General features: G+C 49.3%; 1 protein-coding gene across 1 annotated transcript in view; it reads right to left on the reverse strand.

The window, feature by feature from the left end:
• Positions 1-18,408, reverse strand: part of OSTN (osteocrin) — a 225,221-nt gene that overhangs the window by 97,892 nt on the left and 108,921 nt on the right. The gene's annotated exons all lie outside the window — the stretch shown is intronic.

The raw sequence follows: 18,408 nt of genomic DNA on the forward strand, positions 1-18,408 counted from the left end.
AGTTCGGACTAGCAAGCCATGGAACGAGGTGTACAGATAGTTCGGAATGGCTTGCTAGTCCGAACTATCTAGCCCGTGCCGCGCGCGGCACGGGGTTCGAACAAGCCGGCATTTAAAAATGGCGCCGGCCAGCTTATGCAAATAAAGCCTGGGAAATTCAAATCCCGGGCTTCATTTGCACGTTCGGTATGCATACATTACCCCGCTAGTTCGCACTAGTGGGGTAGTGTAGACATACCCCTAGAGCTTGGTTTGTCCTGGCTGGAACCCTGGTATAGTCTGGGCCTTTCCATTATCTAGGGTTGCCAGATGGTTGAACCAAAAATACCAACCCCCCCCCTCCCAAAAAAAAAACACCGGGGAAAAAATTCTGTTGAGGAAAAAAATAAGGGACTCCGAGACTTACTAAGCAAAAAATAAAATAAAATAAATAATAAAACAGCATTAAAACAGCATGGCCCCTTTCAGAGTGAGTGCAGAGTTAGAATAGGGATAGGAACAGGAGAGCGGTTGAGCACTAAGACCCAGGGAAGGCATTGCTTCTCCTTGGTCTTTAGGTGGCCATTTTGTGTTCTTGTTCAAGCCAGAACTTAGCTTCCCTGCGGAACCAGGTAAGCATGGGGTCCGGGAATTAGGGGTGTCGGGATCCAGGGGGAGGGGGGAAAGGCCGGGGGCTGGGCCCAGGGCCAGGCACTAGGGTTGCCAGGTATTTTCACCTCCTGGCTGGGAAAAAAATCAGAAAATATTGGATATTTTAGGTGTCCAGTATTTTCTGAAATTTTTTACCAGACAGGAGGTGAAAATACTCGACTGTCTGGGTCAATACCGGACACCTGGCAACCCTACCACCATCTCCTGGCAAAGAGTTCCACAGGGTAACTGTGAAGAAATAATTTGTTTTAAATCTGTTGCCTACACGTTTCATTGGGTCAGTTTCTTGTGTTATGTTAGTGAAGGAATAAATAACATTTCCTTAGTCTATTGCTCTGCACTATTCATGATTTTCTAGACATCTAACATATCCCTCTACCCTTCAGTCATTTCTTTAGCCAAAAAGCCCCAGTCTTGTTAATCTCTCCTCAGATGGAAGCTGTTACCCCTCATCATTTCTGTTGCCCTTCCTGTACCTTTTCCAAATCCAATAGATTATTTTTTTCAGACGGGAAGATCAGATCTGCCTACAGAATTCAACGTGTGGGCACACAATGACTTTGTATAGGGGCAATGTGATATTTTCTCTCTCATATGTCCTTTCCTAATGAGTCCCAATATTCAGTTAGCTTTTTAGTCTTTAGACTGCCACTGCACATTGAGCGGATGTTTTCAGGCAACTGTCTACAAGGATTCCAAGATCGCTGCCATGAGTGGTCACAGCTATTTTAGACCCCTCGTTTTGGTATGTATCGTTGGGATGATATTTTCCCATGTGCATTAGTTTGCATTTATCAACACTGAATTCCATCGGCCCTTGTGTTGCCCAGTCAGCAGGTTTTGTGAGACCACTTTGTGCCTCTTTGCAGCCAGCTTTGGACCGAACCGTTTTGAGTAATTTTGTAGGGCCGGCAAATTTTACCACCTCGCTGTTTGCCCCTTTTCCCAAGAACGCTGATGAGTTGAACGCACTGGTCCAAATGCAAATCCAGCAGCACAATGCTCACTGCTACTCCCCCACCTCCGCTCTGATCTTGCAGTGCAATACCCGGCAATGATTTCATGATGATCCTTCAGTGCCTGGGATGCCCAGCCCAGACCTTTGTTATTCCTAATCACCTGCCTCCCTCTGTTTATCACAAGCTCCCTGCCCCAAAGGCAAAGCTGCAAGCAGCTCCAACTCTGTTGTATGTAAGAGCTGCCTCTGGAGCCAGGGCCTGCATCTGTAAGCATGAAATTCAGGGGTGCCAACTTCAGGGGGCACTACTGCCGCCCCCAACTCCCCCTAATGGCCCTGCTGCTGGGGGGTGGAGTCAAGCCAGAGCTCCCTAGCCCTGCTCTGTATCAGGAAGCCTCCAGCTTTCCTGGCAGCCAGGTCCCTCCTGTTCCCCTACAGAGCAAGAGTGTGTCTGTTCTCCTCGCAGGAGCCCTTATTTATGCAATCCCAGCTGGGCTCTAATTGGCTGCTGCCTGCCACAGCTGCTGGCTCCATGGCCCAGCCCTCTCCCAGGGCTGGATTTAACACTTAAAGGGCCAGTGCAGGGCAGATACACTCCTACTCACAAGACAAAAAGAGCCCACCCCAGGGATTCAGTCTCTTGGGGCTTTCTTGGGTGCAAGAGCCATATGAATCTCTGTCTCCCCAATTATGGTCTAGACCAGGGGTTCCCAACCTGGGGTACGCGTATCCCCAGGGGGTACGAGAAGCTTGTCAAGGGAGTATGGGAATATTTGGTAAATAACTAGATTATCCTAATTGAAATATTCCAAAAGTAGTCGTGTGAGTGAAAAAAGTTGTGGATTTTAGAGTCTAGAATTTATTTCCTTTCCTATTGAACAGGGCGTATGGGAAGGTTTAATAAAAGCCAAAGGGGTACGGGGACTGAAAAAGGTTGCGAACTGCTGGTCTAGATGGTGCTCCGTTTTGTCGGGAGGGCAGGGGGCTGGACTCGATGACCTCGCGAGGGCCCTTCCAGTTCTAGGGTTCCGTGATTCTCTGGTTCTCTGAATTCACAATTAGGAGAACCCAATGGCTTTGTCTGAAGCGAATACGGACATTTGAGGTAAACCCACATTCCCTCGCCTAGCACAGACCAGTTGCTCACTTTTACCTCAGCCAGGCTGTCTGGTCTTCAGCGGGGATTAGTCACCTCACCCCGAGGGAATGCCGAGCTGCGCAGAGAACGTTCACACGTGCTTTCTGCTATATTTGGCATCAGCTTGAGACCAGGCATGATGTCTTTGAGATAAATTCCCTGACCACAGTGCGTTGGGTGTGGTGAGTTGGTTGGGTCTGAGGAGAGGCCGCCATTGGGCCTGAAGAGCCCCGCAGGACTGAGCCTGTACTGCCGGGGCGAAAGAGAAGATGAACGAATGGGCCTTTGCCATTCTCGCCCTCTGTGCCGTACGTCTGCTCAGTGAATTTCCTTTGGCGACCTTGCGGTTCCCATAGCCACGGAGGAGCAGGCAGGCACCGAGTGGGACGAGGGCCGGGTGGCGAAGGAGGCAGAAGTCCTGCAGAAAGCCGCGCGAGACGCGCCAGTGGCCCTTGGAGAGGGATGTTTGTGCCTCCCGCATTGAGATGAGGCGCCGAGGTGCCTCCCAGGAGGCCAGGGGAGAGAATTGTTTGGCCGTGCCATCGGCCTGTCCAGGGATGAATGGGGCCCTTACAAAAGGCCAGCCATATTTTTCTCCTTTCCTGCACATATTCAGCGATGCCGATTTTCCCCCTCGCTTTGGGCTTCTTTCATTTGTGGTTTCTAATCATCATTCTGCTCTCCTCTCCCCCCCTTTTCTTCCCTTCTCTTTCTCGAGTCGCCCCCGGGGCTTGGCGTCACTCCAGACCGAAGGCACTCTAGGAGGGATTTTTTTTCCCATTTTTTTCCCCCCTTCCTTCTTCTCCTCGCTATTCAAGCCAAACTTGTGGACAAACTAAACCCTGGCACCAGGTCGCTGTCTCCCACCCCCACTTCCCATCAGAGGATTGTGAGAGCGGATTAAATGAATCGCACGCCCTGGCTCGCTCCCTGGTCTTGTCCCGAACTCCTGCCCGACACAAAAACGGCGTGAAGGTGTCAGGCACGGCGGCGTGTTGCTGCCGGCACTTCCTGAACCAATTAATTCAGCAGTAGCAGCCAGACGGGCAGGGCTGGGTCTGTATTGGGCAGTGTCAACAGATTCACCGCAAGTGATCTGCTGCCTTGTAAAAGAAAAAGAAAGATCCAGAGTTGTATTTTACTCCTACAGGGAATGGGACAAGAATGCCGGCTGCCAGTCGTTTAAGTGGCTGTGGATTGGCTCATTTGTTAATTAGCACTTAAGCAAGAGAATCGGGTGCTAGGGAGTGCGGGAATATGCGGATTTCACCTCAGCGTCTGGGAGTTCTTTTGGTTCTTTTCCAACACCCGCTCCCTGCTGACAGTCACCTTCTGGGATAGTCCCGGTGCTGCTGAAGGCAGGCAGACCTGTACCTGCTCCTCCAAGGAGTACAAGCATTCTGGCTGCCATTTTACAGATGGGGAAACTGAGGCACAGAAGGTGCTTTGTCCCAAGTCCCCTCAGGAAGCAAACGGCTTGTCTGGGAAGAGAGCCCAGGTCTGCCGACTAATGCTTTGGTGCTCTGGCCACTGAAAATACTGGCTCCCTGCTCCTGGTTAGGGTACCAGAGAGCCCTGCAGGGATGTTGCTAGGGCGGAAGGCGGTTGGATGGGTTCTCCCTCCCTGGCCGTTTGTAAAACACGACTGGGTCGCTCTCTTGAAGAGAGGCTCCGTTCACGCAGGAATTGTTCTGGGGATGCTCTGTGCAAAGCTGCCGATGCGGGCAGGGGCGGAGAGGAACTGCCCCGGGGCCTGGCGATTCAAAAGGGTCTGGAGTCTCCCCGCCACCGCTGTTTCAGAACCGGCAGCTGGCGCCCGAAGCCCTTTAAATCACTGCTCGAGCGCCAGGCTGGTGGGACAGGGGCCTGGAATGGTATGGGCAGTGCTGAGGGCTGGCTGCCCCTCACCCCTTCTGAGCCCTGCCCCTTCCAGGAGCACCCCCCACACACACCTTGCGCAGGGGCCCACTGATTCTCTTGGCCCCCCCGGTCCTGCGCTGAGCCGCCCTGAAGGGCCATGCTGCACTGTCCTGGCCGCCGCGCCTCGCTTCTCCACGGGCAGTGGGAACCGGAGCACCCTGGGGAGCACCGCCAACGGTGTTTCCTGTGAGCTGAGCGCTTGGGCGGCCACCCAGGAGAGAATCAGGTGCCATCCCGCTGATTGGCAGAGCGCCCACAACCGCCCCAAGCTGGCAGCATGTGTTTCTATTGGTGGTGCACATCTGCACTTGCCTTGGTGCGCCAAAGAAAATTTATTCTGCACATGGGTGGAAAAAATTAGAGGGAACAGTGCCCACCACCATGGAGAAGTGGGGCACTGTGAGCCAGGAGATAGTGGCACAGCGGAGCAAAGCAGCCTGCTGGGTCGCTCCAGCTCCTGCCACCATGGGGAGAGTAGGGAGGGGGAGAGGCGACCCCAGCTGCCGCCATGTCCAGGCCCCCATAATACCCCATGGATGGTTGGAACGGCCACCGCAGGGCCCCCAAATGTGTGGGCCTGCAGCAGCTGCCGCAATTTGTCCTACAGACAGGACGGCTCTGCTTCTGTAGCCTGTGTTACGCAGGGGGTCAAGCCCAGGTGATCCCAGGAGTCCTGGATTCTAGACCCCTTCCTTCTACAGAAAGCTGCTTGTGTGGCCCCCCCCACGTTTCATGGAGTGGCACCAAGCACCTTCCATCCCCGGCTCTCAAATGGCTCAACAGGGCACCAAAGCCCTTAAGCGTGTGGTCAAACCATGACTTCAGGGAAACGTAAGCCAGGGAGCACTGGCTTGTATTAGGGGCTAATTTATTAACTCTCCCAACCTCCCTGGGAAAGAAGTAAGAATTCCACAGAGAGAGGGGAGAGAGGAATAAAGCTCGGTAAATGTGGCTTGGGGGCGTGGGAGATTTTTTAAGCATTTCCCTTTGTGGAGAATTAAGGCGCAGGATTTGGGCTCACAAGGCGCAGAAACTACTCCCGGCTGTGCCAGGAACAGCTTCCGGAGCAAGCCCTGTCGCTTCTCTCGGCCTCCTTCTAACCTCAGCGTCCATACTCCCTGGTCGTCACCACTGGGTGTCAGTGAGGATCCCTGGGAGGAAAAAGCCATGCTGGATGCAGTTAGCTGATCTGGAGAAAAACATAGGGCAGGGCAGGGGAACTGTTTTTGGGTTGGAGGCCGCTGACCCACAGAAACATCAGCCGGGGGGCTGCATACAAGTGAGAAGCAAAGAAACCCAAAGCAAACCCTCACTGGTGTGGGCCCTGGCGGCGAAGGAGAAAGACCCTCCCCACATCCCCCTCGTACACCAGAGACTAGGCAGGCACAGGCTAGTCGGTTTTGTGTGCTCCAGCCCCCCCGGGGAGAAAGCAGGAGTGTGGAGCACCAGTGTGGGCTCCCCAATGCTGAGGAGGAGCCCTGAGCCTCAGGGGCCTGAGTCAGACAAGCCGGGGGCCAGATCCGGCCCCGGGGCCTTAGTTTCCCCAGCTCTGACATAGGGGAATGTCTCTCTGAACGGTCCCAGGCAAGAAGACCAGGGAGAATGCACTGCATTTCGCACCCACCTCGCATTGTCATTTTGAGCCCCCAGGAGAGATGGTGTCTGGGACAGCCAGGGGCCACACACACACACACACACACACACACACACACACACACACACACACACACACACACACACACACACACACACACACTTGTCTAGGTGGTTTGTCAAAGAGCAATTAAATCCCCGCCTAAATGCGCCTCATTGTGGCTTTAAATAGCCTCTTGTGTGAGAGACCGGCCTCGGCTGCCAGCTCAAGCTTGGGTAAACTCTACCACTGCCACCACCGGGCCTCGCTGAATGTCCATCAGCCCGTTGCATCACGGGCTGAATAGCTTGGCATTACCTCATGCCTTCAGGGACCAGCCGCCGCAAATGAACTGGCAGCCTGTTCTCGCCGGCCATTTATTTATTTATTTAGGGGAGAGGGATTTTTTGTGCGCGCTGCGTTGTTTTGTCCGGCGTCCCCCCCAGCTGCGGGTAACTGGAGGGCACGGGGATGGAAAAAGCGGCGGTGAGGAGAATGCTCCGGGACGTCCAAGGGGGGCTTGGGAACGGGGGGAAAGTGGAACGTGAGGCAAAAGCCTAAGTCCCAAGCTGGAGTCTGGGAGCCTTTCACGGAGGCGGAATACTGACGAGCTGAGCAAATCCAGCCCTTTCTGGGGGATCCGGGCAAGTGACGAGTTTGCAGCCAAGCAAAAAATGTCATTCTTCCCACTCGGTACCAGTGAACATGAAAGACGAGAGATAAAAAATCTCCTTAGCCCTCTGAAACCTGAACAGGCCTGAGGGGAAGCCAGGAGACATGCAAGCAATTACAAGGCAATCTCTCTCTCTCTCTCTCTCTCTGTCTTTTAAATGAAGGTGGAAAAAATTGATTATTGGAACACAAAGAGGAAGGACTCAGGGGCAGCATGATAGGCAGAGCCGTGCACAACTCACTTGTTCTGCTCCACTAGGGTGCATGCAAACATGCGCTACAGAGCTAGAGAGATGGATAGACCTTTCTGCTTCATTTCCTGTTCTGCTTGGACATTGCCCCTGCTCTTGAATCTTCCGTTGAGTTTTTGGTTCGACCTCGTAAACCCCCAAATTGAGTAATTAAATCAGCTTCAACGGTTTCACAGCAAACCTAGGTGAAGTTATGAGCTTCCTGGCATCGTGACTGAAACGCCACCCATCAGCTCAACTATGAGCCTCGCTCAGGGCCATTCACAGGTTTCATAGAATCATAGAACACTAGGACTGGAAGGGACCTCGAGAGGTCATCGAGTCCAGTCCCCTGCCCCGATGGCAGGACCAAGCACTGTCTAGACCATCCCTGATAGACATTTATCTACCCTGCTCTTAAATATCTCCAGAGATGGGGATTCCACAACCTCCCTGGGCAATTTATTCAAATGTTTAACCACCCTGACAGGTAGGAACTTTTTTCTAACGTTCAACCTGAACCTCCCTTGCTGCAGTTTAAGCCCATTGCTTCTTGTTCTATCCTCAGAGGCCAAGATGAACAAGTTTTCTCTCTCCTCCTGATGACACCCTTTTAGATACCTGAAAACAGCTAGCATGTCCCCCCTCCATCTTCTCTTTTCTAAACTAAACAAACCCAATTCTTTCAGCCTTTCTTCATAGCTCATGTTCTCTAGACCTTTAATCATTCTTGTTGCTCTTCTCTGGACCCTCTCCAATTTCTCCACATCTTTCTTGAAATGTGGTGCCCAGAACTGGACACAAAACTCCACCTGAGGCCTAACCAGCGCAGAGTAGAGCAGAAGAATGACTTCTCGTGTCTTGCTCACAACACACCTGTTAATGTATCCCAGAATCATGTTTGCTCTTTGCTCATAGCACACCTGTTAATGCATCCCAGAATCATGTTTGTTTATTTCCTTCTGTTTTAGATTCCTCCCCAATCTGTCTTCTCAGACATCGGTGTTCTTCCCATTGCCCCCAACAAATGGATGATATGACATTTCAGGAGACTCATAGTTCATATGTCAGCCTATGGAGGGTTGAGATCGGCTAGCTTTCGTGATACTTCTACCAGGAGCCCAAATAGCATAAACACATCTGATCACATGAACTTTCAACACTTGACAGAATTACAATAGAGGCAGGTAGAGAAGGATTAAATTTTTATCAGCAAATGTTAATCAACATTCACGGACAAACAAATATTTCCTAGTATAATGATAGAAATTTACAGATAGGCTAAGTAAGAATGCTGCTGGAGAACTTACTACAATTTGATGTAAGGAGATTTACTTGTATACGTTGTTACACAGTGTTAACAATTTGTGATTTGTTGGTAATAAAGCTCCAACTGTTTTAATCTCAGGGTCTACTGTCATTATTGTTTGACATCCCTCATAATTTCCAACAACAATGAACATTTAAAACTATAAAAACTGAAAAAATGCTTTAAAAAAATTGATATTATCTGTCAAGAGTATGGGTACGTCTACACAGCAACATTATTTCAAAATAACTTAGTCTGAGTCTACACAGCAGACAGTTATTTCAAAATAAAGTTGAAATACTGCCAAGCTGGAGTACTACTTACTCCAACAGCTTTAACCCAACTTACTCCAACAGCTGTAACCCTCAGGCTACGTCTACACTGGCCCCTTTTCCGGAAGGGGCATGTAAATTTCAGCAGTCGTCGTAGGGAAATCCGTGGGGGATTTAAATATCCCCCGCGGCATTTAAATAAAAATGTCCGTCACTTTTTTCCGGCTTTTAAAAAAGCCGGAAAAGAGCGTCTAGACTGGCCCCGATCCTCCGGAAAAGGGCACTTTTTCCGGAGGATCGGGGCCCAGTCTAGACGCTCTTTTCCGGCTTTTTTAAAAGCCGGAAAAAAGCGGCGGACATTTTTATTTAAATGCCGCGGGGGATATTTAAATCCCCCGCGGATTTCCCTACGACGACTGCTGAAATTTACATGCCCCTTCCGGAAAAGGGGCCAGTGTAGACGTAGCCTCATTGTACGAGGAGGAAGGGAAGTCGGAGGAAGAGTGATCCATTTTGAAATAAGCTACACAATTGGCGTGGCTCAATTTGCCTAGCTTATTTCAAGTTAAGCCCTGCTGCGTAGACGCACCCTATTAAAAATGCTAATCAAATTCTGCCAAGCCCAGATATAGGGCTGCAAAAGGAAGGCCTCACAGGTGCTATCTATAATAATCTAGATAAAAGATAACTCAGTAACAATGGAGTGATGGTGAAGATAGTATTGAAGTCTTCAGAGTCCAAAGACACAGGCCTGTACCTCTTGTAGTAATGGGACATTACCACCATTAGCATTTAGCAGAATAGTCCTGTCACGGCTGTTCTGCACGTTGGCACAGAAGATGGAGGTCTGCAAAAGACTTTAAAATACCCTGCCACTAAAGACTTCTGCTTAAAAGCTCTCCAAGTTCGCAGATTCCCTGGTCTTGGATTGGGATCGCTGCCCCCACCCGAATGCAAAAACTCCTTTGAGAACCCAAAGAGACGCCCTCGGGGATTCCTTCCTGTGGGGCACCTGCAAGCTCTTTAACTCTCCCTCTGGAGAGAGCTTAAAACAAAAGGTAATTTTCCTAATAGGTGAGCTTGCCATTTTAGGCACATGCACACAGAACCTCCTGCCTTTTAGGGCACAGGATTCAGATCATAGAATTAAAAAGATGATTTTATTAACAAAACAGAGAAGAAATACTCGGTAAAGAATTCCTTAGTTGCTAGATGATAAAGAGCAAATGAAAAAGGCAGGATTCAAAACACAGAGAATTGCTTCCCTGGGATTCGGTTTAAAAGTTACACTAGACTGAGACGGAGGGGAGTGCGGCGTGTGGGAGGGGGCATATATGAGCTCAGCATAGAGAAGTCCAGCAAACCCAAAAGTAAAGAAAATAACTTGATCCCGTCTGACTAAACATTTCCTGTTCTACTCACATCTCTGTTGTTCCAAGGTTTAGTCCTTCCCTAGTCATGGATGTAGCTGGAGATTCCGTGCCTTGTTCCTGGTGTAACTCATATCTCCCAGCTTGGCTCTGGTCACATAAAGAGTCCAGCAGGAAGGTCCTGCTTCCAGTTCAGAAATCTATACTCTGTTTTCATAGAATCATAGAACACTAGGACTGGAAGGGACCTCGCAAGGTCATCGAGTCCAGCCCCCTGCCCTCATGGCAGGACCAAATACTGTCTAGACCATCCCTGATAGACATTTATCTAACCTGGTCTTAAATATCTCCAGAGATGGGGATTCCACAACCTCCCTGGGCAATTTATTCCAGTGTTTGACTACTCTGACAGGAACTTTTTCCTAATGCCCAACCTAAACCTCCCTTGCTGCATTTAAGCCCATTGCTTCTTGTTCTATCCTAGGAGGCCAAGATGAACAAATTTTCTCTCTCCTCCTTATGACACCCTTTTAGATACCTGAAAACGGCTCTCATGTCCCCCCTCAGTCTTCTCTTTTCTAAACTAAACAAACCCAATTCTTTCAGCCTTCCTTCATAGCTCATGTTCTCTAGACCTTTAATCATTCTTGTTGCTCTTCTCTGGACCCCCTCCAATTTTTCCACAGCTTTCTTGAAATGCGGTGCCCAGAACTGGACACAATACTCCAACTGAGGCCTAACCAGTGCAGAGTAGAGCTCACAATACCCCTGTTAATGCATCCCAGAATCATATTTGCTTTTTTTGCAAGAGCATCACACTGCTGACTCATATTTAGCTTGTGGTCCACTATAACCCCTAGATCCCTTTCTGCCGTACTCATTCCTAGACAGTCACTTCCCATTCTGTATGTGTGAAACTGTTTGTTCCTTCCTAAGTGGAGCACTTTGCATTTGTTTTTATTAAACTTCATCCTGTTTACCTCAGTCCATTTCTCCAATTTGTCCAGATCATTTTGAATTATGACCCTGTCCTCCAGAGCAGTCGTCTCAGCCAATCTACCCTGGAGGAGAATTACTTCCTGACCCCAAATATGGTCATCAGCTGAACTCTGAGCATGTGGGCAAGACTCACCAACCAGACAGGCAGAAAAAAGTTCTCTATAGTAACTCCTGTCTTCCCACCATTGGCCTATTTACCACTGATAGTGAAAGGTCAATTAATTGCCAAGATCATGTTACCTCATCAAACCATCCCCTCCATAAAGCCATCTATCTTAATCTTGAAGCCAGATAGGGTCACTGCATACTGGATGGACCCGCAGAGCACCTTTCATCCACATGTCTCAAAGTGTTTTTCAAAGGAGTGAAATAGGCAGAGTTTGTTAGGCCACGTCTCCAGTAGGAAATTATTTTGAAATTACTAAATTTGACTTAAGAACTTCTGATTTCACAAATTCGAACTTGCATGGCTGCTATATGGGGAAGCATTAAATGTTGTCCAAGGCTGGCTCCATGAATGTGGATGCGCTACCTTGGACTCAGAGCCCCAGGAAGCACCCTGGGGAGTTGTGGGAGGCCTCCCAGAGGCCAAATAGTTTGAATTTGCAGCATCGGAGGGTCCACGCTAACGTTATTTTGGACTGTCAAGTTCAGAATTAGCATTATTCTTGATGAAATGCAGGAGTAACAGAGTTCGAATTCTGAAACCCGTTATTCTGAAATAATGGACTTGGTAGTGTGGACGTGTTGCTTACTAATTCAAACTTGGAGTGGGGGCAGGAGTAATTTCAGACTAAGTTCCTAGTGTAGACCAGGACTTACTGAAAAACTGCCAGTGTTTATTCCAGTACATGCCCTTGGAAAAAACAGATGCAAAAACCACGTAACTTCTGTGTTACTAGTGGATAGGTTTGGGAAGAGATGGGGTACAGGATAATTGTTTTTCACTTCCCTATTTAAAGATGGGGATATCTTATTACCGATCCTGTGAGTGTTTGGATATCAATAGTAGTTCTATATATGGACTTTGCCATGAAAATCCACAGTGGACCGAAGAGGGGAATTACACCATAATGACATTTTATTCCATGGGAAAAAAACTGAGATTGGTCAGAAAATTACAGTGCTGTCTACTCTTGTGATTTTACCACAAATCTCATTATATTTGGCCTTGTTTTTAATGCCCTTACTCCTGAGGTCATGTAATTATGTGTGAATCTCAGCTTTCCTTAAAAAAAGGAAAGTTTCTAGCCCTTGTGGTTTGAGAGAGGAAAATGAATGTGACTCAAGTGTGATGAAAGGCAAGTGAGAAGAACCAAAAATGTATGGATGGTTTTAATCTCACAATAATTTTGGAGACCTGACTCATGATTTTTGAACAAGTGGCATCAGCAATACTTAGGTTGTTAAGATGGGTGTCCTTTTTATCATTTGAATTTCAAATCTTGCTAATGTGAAATGTTCAGTGGGAACTGAACGTCTGGGCCAAACATTTCACCTGATTAAAAGAAAGACTTTTGTTCAATTGGGAGAGGGAGAATATAGAAACAGTGGTTTTAAACTTGTGAAGAATAAGTCAAAATTTTCTTGATATAAATAATAAGCATCCACCAAAATAAACATGGGAAACTTTATAAATTGCACCACTGTACAAATGGCCCCACATAAAGTTCCAGTGCAGTTAAGTTTTAGTATGATTCATTTTATTTTATTTTATTTTATTTTATTTTAAGATTGTCATGTAAAGTTTTCAAATCATTTCAAAAGTGTTGCACTGTTTACATTCTTCTACAATTATGGCCTTTATTTGCTTGCCCATGGATAATCAAGGCCTGGAATAATTGCTGAAATATTATATCATTCTAAGATCTGGAAGATTTTATTTGCAGACTTCAGCGTTAGCGCACAGGGGCTGACTCTCCCTTGGCTTGCACATTGTGCATCATTTCTACTTGGACAAAGCGTGTGGGAAATAAACCCAAACCAGTACGATCGTGTTTTCCATGCACTTTGGACTCACTCTGCCCAAGTGGAAATGGCTATGCAACGCAGGGGAAAAGCAGGCAGATCAACCTTTATTGGCAGGACATTTAACCTGGAACTATGCAAGATGCTGAAGTGATCGGAAAAGCCATAAGGTGGCATTATTTCCCCTATTAACTATCTGCAGAATGAAGATTCTCCAAACTTTACATGGTGATACTGATATTACAGCACAGCAGATGGGCTGTTTTGTTTTCCAGAAGGAAAAAAAACACCTAAAGAAAATCTGCTATGTGATAACAAGATCCACAGAGTATCACAGAGGATTAGAATAGACAGATTAGTCCTCAATTTAGACAGCACTGTTGTCATATTCCCATCTCTGTATCCTCTCCTCTCCTCTCCTCTCCTCTCCCTTTCTTTCTTTCTTTCTTTCTTTCTTTCTTTCTTTCTTTCTTTCTTTCTTTCTTTCTTTCTTTCTTTCTTTCTTTCTTTCTTTCTTTCTTTCTTTCTTTCTTTCTTTCTTTCTAAGTTAGTTGTAGCTCACAAAAGCTTGTGCTCTAATACCCTAATAAATATGTGAATCTTTGAAGTGCCATGGGACTCCTTGGTTAATGTACACAGAGTTGTCACTGAATACAGTGGTGTTGCCTGTCTATAGTATCAATCACATAAAGACACCAAGATAGAAGCGTATGCTGGATAAATTGTACTGAACATGCAAATTAGTCTTTTGGGATTTTCCTCTCCTGCTGCATCTCTGATTCGGGGATATGAGCATTGCACATGCCTGGACACAGCAGTGACAAGAAAGCCATGAAAGATTTGGAGAACCAGACTGGATGCTCATCTGCTTTCAATTCATATGCGTTCTGGAAAACTTTTTCTTTTTGTCAGAGACGGTGCCCCGCTGGGCATTTAAGATCCAGCTTCGAATTGTTGCCCTTTGGCCCTCAGTAGAGTGGGGAACCAGCGGCACATTCCAATATGTACCTGGGCTTGCCTAAAGTGGGTTTGGTTCTGGTCCAGGTTTCCTTTCTTCTGAAGTCACATGCTTCGGGATTTTTCTCAGATGGGTCACCAGGTTAGTCTGTATCTGCAAAAAAAAATGAGGTTCCCTGTGGCACTTTAGAGACTAAGGATACATCTACGCAGCAAGATTATTTCAAAATAACTAGCGTTATTTCGAAATAATATCAAAATACCGTCAAGATGAAGGTCTTCTTACTCCCACTCCTGTAACCCTCATTGTACGAGGAAGAAGGGAAGTCAGAGGAGGAATGTTCTATTTCGAAATAGGCGCTGTGTAGAAGCTACTAATTTTGAAATAAGCTACGCAATTAACATTGCTCAATTTATGTAGATTATTTCAAGTTAAGCCCTGCTGTGTAGATGCACCCTAACAGATTTATTAGGCCAGAAGCTTTCATGGGTAAAACTCACTTCATCAGATGAATGGGAGTGGAGTTTATAGAAGCAGGGTGTGTTTACACACACACACACACACACACACACACACACACGGTCAACAAAAGAAAGAAGGCACTGGCGTAAATGAGGCTATTCAAGTCAGGATGGAAGTGCTTATTAACAGAAATTGATGTGGAAATGTGGCATCAAGAGAGGGGAGTTAATGTACTGCAAGGGTAATTTCCCTAACTCCCCAATAAATCTGTTAGGCTAGGTCTACACTGTAAAGATAAATCGGAAAAAGAAACAGTATCTTTTTCTGCTTTACTTTCAAAAGAGACTTTTCCAAAATTTGGCAAGTCTACATGGCACCAAATTTTGGAAAAAAGTCCTCTTTCGACACATCGTTTCTTCCTCATAAAACAAGGTTTACAGAGATGGCGAAAGAGCGTGTCCACTTTTTCGAAATTTTTTCCAAAAAAGCAGATGCGTTCCTTGGATGCAGCATTGCTTTTCCGGGATACCTTCAATATCCCAGAAAAGCACTGTAGTCTAGATGTAGCCTTGGTCTCTAAGGTGCCGTTAGCTCTGAACGTTTTGTTTGGGTTTGACTGACGTTGTGGTGGAAGGCTTGGGTCAGCTCTGATTTGCTCTGACCCCCTTCGACTGCTGGGCGGATGACAGCTGAAGGTGGAAATTACAAATGCACATGCAATACAACTGTAAAGGTAAGTCTAGTCGACACCCATTCAGGAGTCCCATAATCATGTAAGCTAGACCCAGACAAGGCTAACTCCCTCCCCTGGTCCCTGGGCTACACTGCACACGCAAACACTGGCAAGCAACTGGCCCAGCGTATGTGGGATTGATGGAATTTCATTCCAATTCCGTTGCTCAGGGTCCCGACGGAGCTATTAATCACTTCCTAGCAGGCAGGGCACTGAACTGTCTAGAGATGCAACTTTGCATTCCCTTCCTAGACTCCCCAGGTAGGACATGGAATTTGTTTCATTTTGGTGTAATCAAGAAATGGAGCATGTTCGGGGGAGCGAATTAACCTCAGCCTCAGGTTTGTAAAGGTGTCTCTGCCCCGTTTAATTAAATCTGTCTTAAAACCTCCTTAATCCCAAACTAAAGACTTAATAATGTTCAGGAACCTCTTTTTCCTCACACGATATTGCTATAATCTGCTGACGGCTTAATATTTAAATAAACACACGGGTCCTGTACCTGACCCGGCCGGTAGGGAGATGAAAGAGCACATGATCTAGGCAGGCTTCCACTCACAGGGTGTTGTGTCCCTTTCTGGTGGCTGCTTCACACAGAGGATAAAAGCCTAATAATGCTACCAGATAAGGGCCAGAGACTGTCACTTGTATTCAGAAACTAATAGTGGTGGCAGCGTTAGGGCCCCATGGGAGATGTTGCAGTATATGCACCTTCTTGAGAGATGGCCCCGAGCCGCAGGGTACAAGTTCGACCTGCATTTCAGACTCAGCATAGTTTCCGTGGTGGGACCCAGGTTTTGGGTGGGTGGGCAATGAGAGGGGGTGGGGCAAAGGAGGATGGGGGCCGGGGGAGGGTGAGCAGGTCTAGGTTGGACATTAGGAAAAACGATTTCCCTAGGCGGGTGGGGAAGTGCTGGGATTGGTCCCTAGGCAGGGGGTGGAGTCTCCATCCCTAGAGGTGTTTCAGTCCCGGCTTGACCAAGCCCTGGCTGGGATGGTTGAGTTGGGATTGGTCCTGCGTTGGGCAGGGGACTGGATTCGGTGACTCCTGAGGTCTCTCCCAGCCCTGGGATTCTATGATTCTAGAAGGGATCCAGTATCCTGGAGATGGGGGATAGGAGGTGGGGGGCAGGACAGGATGGGGGCTGCACTTCTTTCCATCCCCCCTTACCACTCACCCAATACGCGGGCATACAGGCTTCAAGGTACGCCCAGGAGGCAGAAGGGAGCCCCCACAAGGCACACTCCTATGGGGCGCACCAGAGACCCAAGCAGCACTGCACCCAGACCTGCCCCCACAAGACACACCCCTATGGGGCACACCAGAGACCCAAGCAGCACTGCACCCAGGCCTGCCCCCACAAGACACACCCCTATGGGGCGCGCCAGAGACCCAAGCAGCACTGCACCCAGGCCTGCCCCCACAAGACACACCCCTATGGGGCACACCAGAGACCCAAGCAGCACTGCACCCAGGCCTGCCCCCACAAGACACACCCCTATGGGGCACACCAGAGACCCAAGCAGCACCGCACCCAGGCCTGCCCCCACAAGACACACCCCTATGGGGCACACCAGAGACCCAAGCAGCACTGCACCCAGGCCTGCCCCCACAAGACACACCCCTATGGGGCGCGCCAGAGACCCAAGCAGCACTGCACCCAGGCCTGCCCCCACAAGACACACCCCTATGGTGGGCGCCAGAGACTCAGACACTGAGCTTAGGTCGGGAGTCCCAGCCTGTGGCTTTGGGGGGCTCTGACACCAATTTAGGGGGGCCTGGATGCTAAGTGGGTGGCCCAGAGCCTGCTGAGGCCCACCCATGGCTAGGCCCCTGGTTCCGATCCGGGTGTTTGGTTCAGACAGTTATAAAGCGAGGGGAACATTCCAGCCTGGACCCAGATTTGTTTTCTTCCATCTTTCAGATCCGGAGAGTGCACAGAGGCAAGGGTTGGATTCAGAGCATTATGGGCACACTGCAATATTCAGGTGTGGACGTGAGGTCCCTCTGCTGCGTCGTGTGTGTGTGTGGGGGGGGGGGTAGGGTCAGCCCCAGTGGTACCTTTTTGTTAAATCTTGAGAAATTGACCTCAGGAGCCCGAGTTGTGGTGCGTGGACTCTTCCCTAGCCGTGTGTCTAGCAGAGCAGTAGGAGGAGGGACCCGAAGGTCGTGGCAGGGGACCAGAGCAGGAGGGAAAGAGGGGGAGAAGCATTCAGTCTGGGAAAGCCAACAGCAGGTGGGAGCGGGTCAGGGATTGGCGCTGAGAGGGGAGAAGGAAGCCGGCAGCAGGTAAGACAGTAAGGAACATCCAGGGCCATACGCAGCACGACTCCTGCTCTGTGGCATGCTTTCTGGGCCTTGCTTTGCAAATGACCAGCCATGCCCATGTGCAAACAGAATCCGGGCTGGAGGGGCTCTGGGTCCCCAGCCACGTCCACGTGCAAACAGAATCCGGGCCGGTGAGGCTCTGGGTCCCCAGCCACGTCCATGTGCAAACAGAATCCGGGCTGGAGGGGCTCTGGGTCCCTAGCCACGTCCACGTGCAAACAGAATCCGGGCTGGAGGGGCTCTGGGTCCCCAGCCACGTCCACGTGCAAACAGAATCCGGGCCGGTGAGGCTCTGGGTCCCCAGCCACGTCCACGTGCAAACAGAATCCGGGCCGGTGGGGCTCTGGGTCCCCAGCCACGTCCACGTGCAAACAGAATCCGGGCCGGTGAGGCTCTGGGTCCCCAGCCACGTCCACGTGCAAACAGAATCCGGGCTGGAGGGGCTCTGGGTCCCCTGCCACGTCCACGTGCAAACAGAATCCGGGCCGGTGGGGCTCTGGGTCCCCAGCCACGTCCACGTGCAAACAGAATCCGGGCCGGTGGGGCTCTGGGTCCCTAGCCACGTCCACGTGCAAACAGAATCCGGGCCGGTGGGGCTCTGGGTCCCCAGCCACGTCCACGTGCAAACAGAATCCGGGCCGGTGGGGCTCTGGGTCCCTAGCCACGTCCACGTGCAAACAGAATCTGGGCCGGTGAGGCTCTGGGTCCCCAGCCACGTCCACGTGCAAACAGAATCCGGGCCGGTGGGGCTCTGGGTCCCCAGCCACGTCCACGTGCAAACAGAATCCTGGCTGGGGGGGCGCTGG

Source organism: Pelodiscus sinensis, chromosome 10, assembly GCF_052426305.1.
Source record: "Pelodiscus sinensis isolate ZL-2025 chromosome 10, ASM5242630v1, whole genome shotgun sequence".
Taxonomy (NCBI): Eukaryota; Metazoa; Chordata; order Testudines; family Trionychidae; genus Pelodiscus; species Pelodiscus sinensis.